Consider the following 14,207-nt stretch of genomic DNA (forward strand, 5'->3'; position numbering starts at 1 on the left):
AACTGTACGGAGTCTATGAATCTAAGACATTGCTTTATTCTGGGTTTCCCATCCTTGTCTGTATAATGTATAGTTTTAGTCAATGAGAATGATATGTATTTTTCCATATTATTAGGAATGTACGTTAAGCCGCCGTCGGTCTTGGAGATAGCTTGCATGATGAGATGAGAATCGTATCCTCTAAGGTTATGAAGCACAACGGGGATGGGTATTGTTTTAGAATTCATTTTTAGTTTCAAGTTACACTCGTTATGTGCGGCTCCCCGATAATTACCCGTGACATGCCAATGATCTCTTACGGAATCCCCATTCAGGGGCTTATTACAAACATGACAACTCGTTGACTTCTTATAGACCCTCCAATCATCCCTCGTCATACACATTGGTTTCTTACGCGATATATTTTCCCTGATTATTCTCTCTTTGTTTTGAAGATATTCTAGGAACTTTCCCATTGCATCGGGACCTCTGTAAATCACGGGCGGGTTTGTTTTCCTATCATACCTTACAACTATATATCCAAACCCACAAGGAATATGTTCTTGAGTTTTGTACGTAAAACTACTATCTTGATTATCTTGATTATTATCTTGATTATTTTCTATCGGTTTGATAAGTGCTTCGAAGTCGGCGTAAATTATGTACGGTACTGGCATTTGATTACAATAATGTTCAAATTTTAATATATTTTTCCCTTCTTTAGGCATATAAATCCTGATAGCATTCTGTCCAACACCTCTACAGTCTTCTTTATGCGCTTCTAATAGATCTTGTCTGCTGTACCCATGTAGGCATCTTTCGCAGAAATATTTCTTTTCCTTATGTTTCGTTTGATCATATAATAGCCTGTTTAAACTCTTTACCCACGTATAATGATATTTTCCATCTTTTTCGATCAGGAATGAATTGATTCTGGGAATATGTTCTGGAGCGGAGCTTATCCTGTGTACAACTATTCCTTTAGAATGTCCGAAAACATTTATAGCTAAATTATTTTGCTTTTCCACCTTATCAATTTGTGATATTGGTGTAGGTTCGTCTATGCCATCAAAGTTGAGTCCATCGTTTTGAGGATAGCTAGAAGGTCTATTTGCAATTTGAGAATCTACGGGGAACAATGCAGATCTTATCATCATTCTTAAACAGTCATCAGATTTATTTTTTACATTAATTATGGCTTTTTTCTTTTTATAATACGGGGGTAAATCTATATAAGATCCACCTTTGAAGGGCATATAATTTGCTATATCTAAATATAAACTATCAATTTTATCCACACCCCAACCCAAACTTCTATTAGTCCAGCGTTCTAAAGTTTCCTGTATCCTCTGAATTGATGTATCTAATGATGCGTTTATAGTAACGCATTCGGTTATAACTTCTTGATTGCTACAGAAATATGGTTCGGTATATTCAGTGCTATCGTCTGTGCTACTTTTACTCAATGACATTTTAATCGTCAGCTTGTATTTTATACCATGTAAATCATCTAATTCCTCGTTAATTTTGCTCGATATGATGGGCTTAACATCATTAACATCCATGTTGGAATTAATATCCATCTTCTAACCTCTTAGATATTTACCAACGCCTGCTGATGTGGGCACAAATTTTTATTCTTGTTGTTTTTTATCAACATCATCTTGTTGTTTTTTATCATCATCATCAGATTGATTATTATCTAGTAAAGTGATCAATTCAGCTTTTCTCTTTCGAGAATAACCTCTCAGCCCACTGTTTTTTGCTTGAGCTTTGAGTTCTCTAACAGTCTGGGGTTTGTTGTATTCTAAACCGAGTAAATCGATCAATTCAGCTTTTCTCATTTGATAATATCCATGTAGACCACGTTGTTTTGCTAAAGCCTTCAACTCTCTGACAAAAACCATTGTGGTTTAATGGTATATGCAAAATGAGTCAAATGTCTAATTGGTTGTTTTTCATATATCTAAATACGTACTCTCCCCAACCTATTCCTTTCATTGATGTAATCTCTCTTCTTAGCGTAAATAATCTGGTTCCTGACCCTATCAGCACCGTGTTTCTTACATAAACAATAACGACCTTTGACCCCTATCCTGCATACAGAACATGTATAGTTAATGTTTCCCTGCCTGATGTAATAAGAGTGGATGCCACAGTAAATACTAACAGAACGTTGGTTGCATTGAGTTGGCTTCCCCATGAGTGTAAATCTGCACAGATTCATGGTTATACATCTATCATATCATTTGTCTAAATGCAAATCACATCTCCACTGGTGAGTCAGGGTGACATGGCTATTTATAGATTAGCAGTCAGAGTGACTCGCTCGCCAGCCCTAACTAGGTAATGGTTTATGCGTAGTTATTGTGTAACCTAAAATAGCCACACCATTCAACCCTGTCATTATGAATGCTATCTCGCATTGTTTCTTTCCATAAATGAGGAAGTATTCATGCATAGCAGGTTCAACATCCTTAAACGTTTGAATTGAATGTCCTTGCTTACGTAGTTCTTCATTAATAAAATCTTATCTTAATATCCTATTCCTGGTCCATTGTGACTGGGCTGCTTCGAGTTGTTCTAATGCTTTATTATGTCGTTTCTGCTCCGAACCTCTCATACTAGAAAATAAAAAGTTACTCCCCAAAAAAGCTAGAGCATTAACAACAGCTCCACCAACCATCATCGCAATTGATGCCATGTTTATATGAATATAATATATTCAAATGTTTCATTACTTCTTTATGTCTTCTGGGATAAGCCCTTGTTTGATGAGCATATCTTTTGTTGCCATTGCTAATACAATATCAAGAATCATCATACCGATATCATAACCATTAAAATCTAGCTTGGGTGGTGTGGCTTTAGTAATCATTTTAGCTATACGGGCATAGCCAATGGCCAAGCCGCTGACCAGCGCTGAATGATACGTTGCGTTTACCAACATTTTACCATCTGTAACTGGAGTAGTCATGCTTCTTATAGCATTATATGGGGGCTAACCTCTAATTGAACTTGTTATGTAATCAGGGGTGACGTTTTCTCTTCTCCGGTCTTATAAAACAACCATACAGCTGCTATAGCAACAACTCCTACTAGTGCCCAAGTTTTAATCGGAAGACTATGTTAAATATTTGAATTATGCATTATTTTCGCTTTCCTTGCCACCCGCCCTTCCTACCGGCTGCCATTTTTTTTTGTTTCTTCTTCGTCACTCTGGCTTGTGGTATTTCCTCATTCACAATTGTCACTTGAGTCTCCATTATTATTAAGTGGGCACGTATGTTAAAATTGACAATACCTAGCCGTTATTAAAGCGGTGGTCACCAGAGCTAAGAACATTCTGTATCTATGATAAAACTCACAACTCACTGCGCTTATAGAGTGTTCGATGAATGGGTCTTTCTCGAGAGATTTGCATAAATACATGTGATGTTCTGCTGGGATAGAGAGAAACGTACTAGCTACGACTGTGTATAGTTGTAACATAGCCAAACCTATTGTTTTAGTCATGGTAGCTCCCAGTCTAGACTCGTAACGTGCGTACAGTTTTTTAATTTCTTCATCGGTCATGTTATCAATTTTTTCGACGGTATAATTTTCCCCAAAATATTGGGAACATTTTCCACCAGCTACCAAAGCGGCGAGTCTTTCTCTATGTTTATCTAAAGATTTATCTACATGTTGATCTGGCTCATCTTTGAGCATTTGTTTCGATGAGTTTGTCGCATTCCATAATGTAATACCTAAGGAGATATTTAAGTCTAACATAATATAATATGGCATATCCAATACAGCCCGTAATAATAAACTGTTGTGAAAGAATGAGGATTTCAAGCCACATTATTACATATTAACCGCTAATGTTCAATTTACTTTTGCTATAATTTTGCCATATTTGCTTTAATTTTGCCATATTTGCTATAATTTTGCCATGATTTTGCCATATTTTTGCTATAATTTTGCTATAATTTGCTAAGCAATTGCATAAGCAGCTGGTTGATCTGTTTCTAATACGAGTTTACAGTGCTTCGTTGAAGCTAACAGTTTTCTGACTTTATCTCGTTCGGACTTGGTATAAATAACATCATTTTCGCGAAGACATTCCTCGAATGAATCTCGGTCTTTGCAATGAAACAGGGCTACCCATTTGGTCTACTCTCTAAGATCTTTCAGGACAGAGTTGTATTTTTGAGTAAGTACCCAAACGCTATGCTGAGTATGCCGACCGGAGAATGCTAAATATGAAAGCATATCTTTCTTTTTGGTGAGTTCTTTACTCGCACTGCAATCGTCTATTATGAAAAGGGTCGATTCTCCTTTGTATTTTTCGTGACATACTCGTAAACAGTCTTGTAAACGATCGCCCAGATCAACTTTGTACACCCCATCGTCATTCATTACCCAATCTCCCGATAGGTATGTTTTATTAACGCTTATAGTCGGGCACAGAATAATAATAGGATTGAAAACGTCCTGATAATGACTTTCTAAAATATCTGGAATAAAAGCTGTTTTTCCACAACCCGTTTGCCCGCATATGATAGCGCAGTGCAGTTCTTTAGGTAAAAGATTATTATTAGATTGCTTGCACGAATTGTCCATTCTGTATATTAAGTTGTGCATCCATAATCACGTACAAATATATGTTTAATTTACAAGCCGATTCCTGGAGCTTCGTTATCTGTATAGTAACACTCTCTCTGGCATTTTCTATTCTCCGCCCACTGCCGTGTAGTTGGTCATCGTCCGTGGTTCGCATGTCAAGCCATAGCGCGTACTTCGTGGTGAGGTATTCACCCATCGATACATTCCCGAGAGACAGATCTTTCACGACCGCGTTAACTTCTGGGCTTTGTTTTATAGAAGGGAGTTTTTTAATCTCATCCCATTGTTGATACGCTAGCATTCCTTGACTATATAGTTGATTAGGAACGCCCTCGATAGTCAATTCTACTTTTGTAATCTTGGAATTGTAGAACTTCTCGGTATTTCTTTTAAATGCATTGAAGGGGTCCTCGAACAACATTAAAATACCCTTCAACGATCTCGTGGGGACGTTTAGATTGATATTCCACGTCGTATCTCTTTTGTTCCATGTGATCTTTCGATGTCGAAGCATGCAATCGTACAAAATAGCTAAACTTCCGGAATACTGGTTACGAATTTGTCTGGCTAATTCAGGATCTGTTATCATATCATACTCCAGCGAGATATTGTCAATGAAATAGCTAGCATCTTCGTATTCTAACCTATCGCCTAGGGATGCTTGATATAAGGGCATGTGGGAATCTAGTAATTCAAAGTCGAGCGGAATATAGAATCGGTTACCTAATGCGCTGCAACAGTGAGATCTTTTACAATGGTATTATCACCATCTTCAGCACCCACACGCAGTCTCAATGTGTTCCGATTACAAATACCTTGGTACTGTAAGTTTTCCCGCTCTTTATCCGTTCTCCAGAGATCCATGTAACAATAGTATACATCGTTATCGTAGATACTCAAAACCTCATTACCACTAGTTTTAATAGCGATTTTCTTAACGATAGCACGACCTATGTTCTGAACAGGCTCCCTGCTAGTCAGACAGTTCCCGGAACTAACACATCGTGTGGGCTGAGATTTGGAAAGTGAACAAGAAGCGTTTGATTCTGATTGATGGTACTAGGGTTATTAGTTATAGTTACAGACTGACGAATTGCTTTGACCCCTAATGGATCTCGAAATCTATGTTGTGGGTTTAACTTGCGTCCGTATTGCGAAGACATTGTTATATTGAAATTATGAACCTTATGTTTAACATAAAAATGGATGATTTTAATCTAGATGATTTTGATGACCCTAGTACAATCGAAGAGGGTACTGATGAAACCAGCTTTGGTGGCATGAATCTTAATGATGAACTTTTACAATCAACCATTAATGATTATTACGATACCTTTAAAGATGTTAGCCTAATTGGTCGTGACTATTCAAAGTTTGAATTAGATAGTAAAGGAATATTGCGAATACGCGGTGAACCAGATATTGACCTTCTGCATCGTACTCGTAAGCCCCTAGCTTTGTCTACGATAGCCACTAAACACGGCATCAACTTTGTTCGTAAAGAATTAAGTTTTGTAGACTACTCACGATGAGAAAAACATTCCGCGAAGATTACTAAGGTTCTTCATACTGTGCATGCTAAACTCGGTAACATAGATAATTTGGAAGAAAGTTTGAAGCTTGCCTCGGACGGACTCGAAGAAATATTGGATACCAACTACGATAATTCCACGTTACAGGTACCATCCTCAGAGTTCAGCATTAGGGAATTACAAGGTCTTGACATGGCAATGCAAACAATGCGGGGTGAACTCATCAATAATATAGCAAAGCTATCCGAACTCGACAAGCATATAGCTTATGAGAAAACAAAACTTGAACAGGCGGGTGATGAATTCAGTAGACGCCGCGTGGCAGAAAGATTGCGTAACTTAGAAGACGAAAGATCGGCCCGCTTCGAAGCTGCTTCCAGTAATAGAAAGGCACTTCGTTCACAAATCAGTCGAATTCGAGAAACTATCGATCAAGTCCTCAATGATGACACTACACTGGCTGATAAAATTAAAACATTGTTCAGAGAACAGGAGATAACCATTGCCAGTATTTTAGCCGCATTGGGATTTATTATATCAACTTTGACTCTCGCATTAACCGGTGGCAGTGGACCACCCACACCTCCCACACCCCCTTGTGATAGGGGTGGCATAAAAGAGTGGATAAAAAAGCATTTAAAAGCATTAAGTTCAGCACTGGGAAAGCTCGCTGGGAAAGCTGCATCTGCACTTCCCGGTATATTAGGGAGTATAGTTTCCTGGCTCTTGAATTTATTAGCTAAGACCACCACTTGGCTTAGTCAAAACTTGTGGGCACTGATCGTAGCAATTGCAGGACTGTTGTACGTTTCCGCTAAGAACTATTTAACCAAATCATGAGTAAACCAGCCGCGACTCCACCTACTATAAGCGCTGTTTTTTCATCGATATGTTGTTGATTTTTAGCTGCAGTATGTGGTGGCACTTGTGGTTGTGCGTCAGTAGATATGTTAGTAGATATCTGTGGTTTGACTATTCCCGTTTCGCCTGTGTTTGTTTGCGTTATTAATTCGGTGTTAATATCTGAATTTATACCTGGTTTTTGTTGATCGGTAGCAATAACAATTTTATTATTATAGCCTATCACTTGACCGATCTTAAGTTCCATATTACTCATAGACATGTATAGTCCCTGGGCATAAACGTAGTCTACTTTGGATTGAGCGTACTGTAATACATCTTGATAACGTTTTATAGAAGATGGTATGCCAACTGGTGAATTAATAGCATCCTCAACATTTGCGACAAACTGTTTTTGTGCATCGAGTGCCGTCCCAGAACCAATAATGGACGTTCGTGTTTGCGATTGTGCACCGAGAATTGTCCATACATAAGTTCTTATTGATTCATTAACTCTTACAACTCCTGGGTTAGTAAAATTATTTTCTGTTTTATGATTAAGAAATTCATTCCAAGCGTTTGCGGTATCGTTCAGTTGTACAAATTTTGTAACAATATAAGCCAAACCACCCTTAAAACTCATAAGATCTCCTCTCCAATCATTACTTGAAAGTTCCCAGCCATGATTAAGATTATGTTATTTTACATAAAGATTGTTTTTTTGTAACAACTTAAATGGATCGAATTGTTGATGAGTTTTTTTAACTAAATCATCGCTTTCTTCTTCTTCAGTTATTTTTCCGCTGTACGGAACACCTAGACCATGGTTAATTCCTTTAATAAGCCAATCTTTACTCGTAGCAATATTAAATTCCTGACAAATACGTTCATACGCGAACCTATTGTATGGATTATTTGAGGAATTCCATGCTCGATCCTGCGGTAATGGGGAACTAATTTCTTTAAGTATACGTCTAATCTGATAGTACACGTGAAATGATAAAACAGACTTATTTAGTTCAAATCCTGGGGCATAAAGAGATACGCCACATCCCGTTGTGGCACACCATATGGCAAAGTTTAACTGATTCTGCCAAAATTGCATTAGATTGTGAAACCAATCGTGCACCATTTTATCGCTAGTTGCCATGACCCTGTATTTTTCAAAGATATCAGGGAATTCAACCAAACAATTAGCAACAGAGGCACTAACTAAAATCGACTGATAAGTAATGTAACTCGATTTCATATTTAAGTTATGATATAGTATCATTGTATATTTAATATGCATGTCACACTCCCGGGAATAACAAATGGTCAATCTATTGAACTGCTTCATACTATAGATAACTCGGATGGACAACTTGAAGTCACTCTATGCGATGTAATGTATTACCCGCGCTAGGTCAATATAGGTGATGTGAGAGAAAATAATAAGATATGGATATTAAGTATAATAGATGGAGACAAATACATTATTATACCTGATGGGTATAACAGCATATGAGACCGCCTCCGTGGTCTTGTGGTAGAGCGTCCGCCCGGAGAGCGGAAGGTCCAGGGTTCGATCCCGGGCCGCGTCATACCAAAAGACGTTAAAAGATGGTACTTGTTGTTACCCTGTCTGGCGCTCGGCATTAAGGGGCTAAAACAAGGACTGGTCGGCTCGGAGTCAGTATACTGTGTCTGAGTGGGGTATTCATGTTAAACTGCGGCATGGTATCTCAGTGAGCTAGCACTATAAATCGGCATCAGTCCGGACTAGTACAAGCAGCCACACACACACACACATACACGTGCATGCACGTCGCTATATAAGTGTAATAATCTTGGACGCGACGTTAAACCCCATTTCACCTCACCTCACCTACAGCATATGCTCACTCAATGATGACATTTTTAAACCTTTGGGAGTTAGTCTTACACAAAATGAGTCGAATGGGATGCTGATTTTAAAAGCTGGAGAAAAGGGTGTAAAGCTTCTCCCATACTTAGAAGTTACACTTTGATTTGCACGCGGAGGAGTAATACCACCCAACAAAACAGTGCATGGAGTTAAATTGCCCGATTTAGTTCCCTATAAAGAGTTGTGCATCCATCTTGATCAAATAAGCATGATGGATAATGTTCAACTAGAAAGTCGTTCAACTCTACTCAGAGCTGTTCCAGTCAAAGATGAAAAATACAATAGTGGTAGAACGGAATCTTTCTCATCATTACCATATAAAAAGCTAAAGCGTGGTATTATTTCAGATCTCAAAACTTCTGTATAAGATGTAAAACATCAACCTGTACATATAGGATACTTGAGTGTAACACTCCATATTATAAATAATGGTTGATTCATCAGGCCCTGGAACGCTCAGACAATGTAATACAATTGCGCTTTCCGATCTCGGAGACACAGAAGGATTCTGTAAACCCGGTACCGATGGTAAGTTATACACTTACAAGATAATGTATACAAGCGGAAAGAAGTTACATTCACAGGTAATCTAGGAGATTTAACCGATGTCGACGTTAGTAGACTCCATAAAAACAGTTCGTATAATCTTACTCTCAACGATGATAATAAATGAACTATGGTTGAAGCAAACATCAAGTGCTTACTGAATATCATCATTACCCCACCGTATGTGATGATGGGTAAGGCACATAATTTAACTAAGATAATAAATAGTGGGATCGTACTCAGGGCTTATATCCCATCAAAACGAAAAAGTGTGTTAGTCTCTCCCCTGCCAGAAAGCCCAGGTCATATGTTATTTAGTCGTCTGGCCGTAAAAAAATGTTCGTTTAAATTTGGTTACTGAATTCAATGATATTAAACAGAACTTGAGTGCAATACCTAATATTTCTATGCTTATTATTGAAGTCTTGTTCGGAGATGCACCGGAAGATGCCTTCAAAATATTACCAGGTCTATCGATTAAATGGCTCAAGAAACATGAGCGTCGACGTTGCAGTATTATTCATACTGGAGCATCACCCGTTGCAACCCTTGAGGGGGTCCAAATTATTGAAAGTGACAGCATTTCTCTTACTAAGATATTCATGCCGTATAATATACATTTGATAAGATTGATGTACACTCTCAAAACATTTAAGCAAGACCAATTAAAGACTATTATATGATATAATAATATACACTATGGGTTTATATCCGGCGCTCGATGAAAAGATGGATACTGTTGATGGATTTCGATTACATCAAATAAGCGACATAAAACATCGAATAGATAAGGAGAGGGAGTTTAGACTTGGATTGTATAAAAAGTATTGCAGAGCCGTGAATGCTCTCGACGGAGTTGACACCGGGCTTGTAACAGCTGGCATGGGACTTGGTGTAGCCGGTGTTGGTTTACTATCAACTATAATCGCCGCGCCTATCGTACTTGGCATGGAAATAGCGGCTGGAGTCTCAGGACTGGCAGGAATAATGATAAAATTCATTTCTCGTAAGTTGCAAAAGAAAGCATTAAAACATGATAATATTCGGATACTCACCGAAGCAAAGTTGAACAGCATTGAGGATCATATTTCAACGGCAATGGCTGATTGTAAGATATCCCAGGAGGAGTTTCGTTTAGTGTTGTCAGAACTCACCAAATGTAACGTAATGAAGCAGGCGATTCGATCCAATTCTCGTAAGACCATTGTTATTAGCAAAGACGAGAAAAAAAAGTTCATAGAACAGGGGAGGCAACAAGTGCGTCAATTATTCCGTGCCAAAACCAAAGAACTGGTTGGAGATTAAAAATAGATTGCTTACTATCATTAGATCACATTTAGAAGAATGCTTACATAAATATATAATAATGGAGAATTACAAACCAACAAAGGAAGAACTCGAAAAAGCTATCGAAACACTTATGCTCAGGGACAAAATTATCAAATGGAGAGAATAACCACAAGGTATATATTATATCAGTGATGTCAAACCAACCAAATACGGTCATCAATTGTTTCTTTCCAATTACCAAGAAGAGTATATAGTCTGGTCTCCTAGTAAAATGAACGAAGAACTTAGTAAAAATGTTGAATATCACTTCGTTAAAAATAATGGTATACGTATTAATAAAAATAATAGAGAATATTTTCATTATAATTTTGTTTAATCTCATGACTATCGTTAAATCACATCATCATTTTTGCATAAAAAATTCCATCTGTAGTAGCAGTATAGATATATAAACCTGGCTCCAGTGGAGTTGCGGCAGAACCCCCATTACCTATACTACTTCTAAGTGTAAATTATGCATTTCATAAGCGACGCCCTAACCGCCCACGGTATATTGCCGTCAGCTGGCTTTGTATACCGTTCAGAGTTCAGTGTCTACCCTGTGTATATAGACGGTTTACAAAGCTAGCTATATATGGGATAAATCTATTTTCACATGAGGAATTCGACCTAATCGAGGACCGTGTTCGGATTCAGGGGCTTTTGTCTATGGTACAATTAGGCAAAAAGAAAACAATATAATATTATTTCTTTCGTTTGAAGGATGAATTAGAAGGAAATTACTTTCTCCCAGCGGTGTGTAGCGTTGATGTAAGTGAGTAGTCCGCCCCGCTAGGTGGCGTTAAATTGGGGTACTCAAGGCCATTAGATTATTCTAGTCATGAATACCGACATATTCGTTCAAATAATGTACGTTTCATTGTATGTAAGATCTAAGTACGGAACATCAAATGTGTGTATGTTTACGCAATTGCGGGAATAAGTCTCGGGCGTGCAACGCACAGCGTGTCCCATTATTAGGTGTGCTGTTGTAATGTAGCGTAACTGTTGGGCATAGGAAAACACGTCACTCTGCTACACACCCAAGCCCAGACGCAACCAATTACCCCCAGCCTTGACTCTTCCAAATAGCCATGGTCCTTACGCAATCTATTAACCCTAACCCCGAATCAAACAATTAACCCCAGCTCTGACCAAAACAATTAACCTTAGCCCTAGCCCAGACATGGCGGGTCCGTTACTTGTTATGAGTCATCAAGGCACGGTTTGAGTAAGGCGCATTCGAAAAGTCTCATTACACTACACTGATCTCCAAACAGTACACGGGTCTCCATACACTATACGGGCCACAATACAGTAAACGTCTCCAGACACTACACGGGTCTCCATACACTATACGGGCCACAATACAGTAAACGTCTCCAGACACTACACGGGTCTCCATACAGTAAACGTCTCCAAACACAACACGGGTCACCATACACTACACAGGTCTCAATACAGTAAACGGGTCACCATACACTACACGGGTCTCCATACACTACACGGGTCTCCATACAGTAAGCGTCTCCATACACGAAACGGGCATCGTTCACCATACACTACACGGGTCACCATACACTACACGGGTCTCCATACAGTAAACGTCTCCAGACACTACACGGGTCTCCATACAGTAAGCGTCTCCATACACGAAACGGGCATCGTTCACCATACACTACACGGGTCACCATACACTACACGGGTCTCCATACACTACACAGGACACCACACACTAAACGGGTATCCATACACTAAACGGGTCTCCATACACTACACGGATCACCATACACTACACTGGTCATGATACACTAAACGCGTCTCCATACACTACACGGGTCTCCGTACACTACACGGGTCACCATACACTAAACGCGTCTCCATACACTACACAGGTCTCCATACACTACACTGGTCACCATACACTACACGGGTCTCCATACACTAAACGGGTCTCCATACACTACACGGGTCTCCATACAGTACACGGGTCACCATACACTACACTGGACACCATACACTACAGGGGTCTCCATATACATAACGGGTCTCCATACACTACACGGGTCACCATACACTACGCGGGTCTCCATACACTAAACGGGTCACCATACACTACACGGGTCTCCATACACTACACGGGTCTCCATACAGTAAGCGTCTCCATACACTACACGGGTCTCCATACAGTAAACGTCTCCATACACAACACGGGTCACCATACACTCCATGCAGTAAGCGGGTCTCCACCTTAACACGTCTGCAAATGCATCATTTTTTAACATTTATTGTCGAACCATTGCCAGATTCACATGGATGATGTGTCCTGCATGTACAGACGGACACCACACACGTGTGATTCATGTACACCAAAGGTGAGCTATATGTACATATACAGAACACCTGTTGACATCTTCCCAGTTGATGAAAAATACATATTCCATGGAATTTCTTCCGAAAATAAATGTAAATAAAATGGTGCATCTGAAAAAAAAAATGCTTCACATGGTGGGGCGCTAGAAGGTTAACAGTCACAGTAACGTCTCATCCTACCGGGTACCCATTCACTGCGGGGTGAACAGATGGCATTTTCGGACAACGTCACGTGTGTTTCAGCATGACCGAATCCCTGGAGACTCTCAACAGTCAAGCTGTCGAACGCGGGCTCCTATCCAACTGTGGGCGCTAGTGACTCGAGCTGTGTGAGGGCTGGCGTTGCCCTGCTGAAACAGCGCCCTAGGGGGTCGTTGCAGGAAAGGCAGTACCACAGTCCGCCAAACCTGATCAATGTAACGACGTGCTGTGAGATTGCCGTCGATGATGACCAGATCTGTCTTCTGGTCCCCGCAGATGCCACCCCAGACCATGACACTACCACCTCCATAAGGCATCACTTCTTGGACGCAACAACGTGCCGCCGTTTACCACGTCGTCGGTAGATTCGAATCCGCCCATCAGACTTGAAGAGTTGGCGCCTACTCTCGTCGCTGAAGAGCACTCTTCGCCAATTTCTCTGCTGCCACTGCTGTACAGTCCTGGCCCATCTCAGTCTGTGACGTCGGTGTAGAAACGTTAACGTCATGCCCTTGAAAGGTCGATAGGCACGGAGACCATACAGGCGGAGTCGTCTAGCAACGGTCCTTCTGCTGATTGGATGTCCAAGGCTGTTTGTGGATGATGACGTCACAGTTAGGAATCTGGACGTTAGGTGAAGCATCCGTAAACACCGGTCTTCCTGGGGGGTCGTGACCTTGGGTCTTCCACTCCTCGGCCTGTCTGCAGTACTGCAAGTTTGCCTGTGACGTGTGATAAGTCTGGTGATGGCGCACTTGAAGCAGCCCATGATCCTGGCAACGTTCTCTTGCGGCGCTCCCATTTGCAACATGCTCTTAACTCCCTCTGCGCTGCGGTTAGTCGAGGCATATTCGTTGTTTTAAACGGTTTCATGTGACGAGAGAGTACAA

The sequence above is a fragment of the Haliotis rufescens genome, unplaced genomic scaffold, assembly GCF_023055435.1.
Source record: "Haliotis rufescens isolate VD_foot unplaced genomic scaffold, xgHalRufe1.0.p SCAF_71, whole genome shotgun sequence".
Taxonomy (NCBI): Eukaryota; Metazoa; Mollusca; class Gastropoda; order Lepetellida; family Haliotidae; genus Haliotis; species Haliotis rufescens.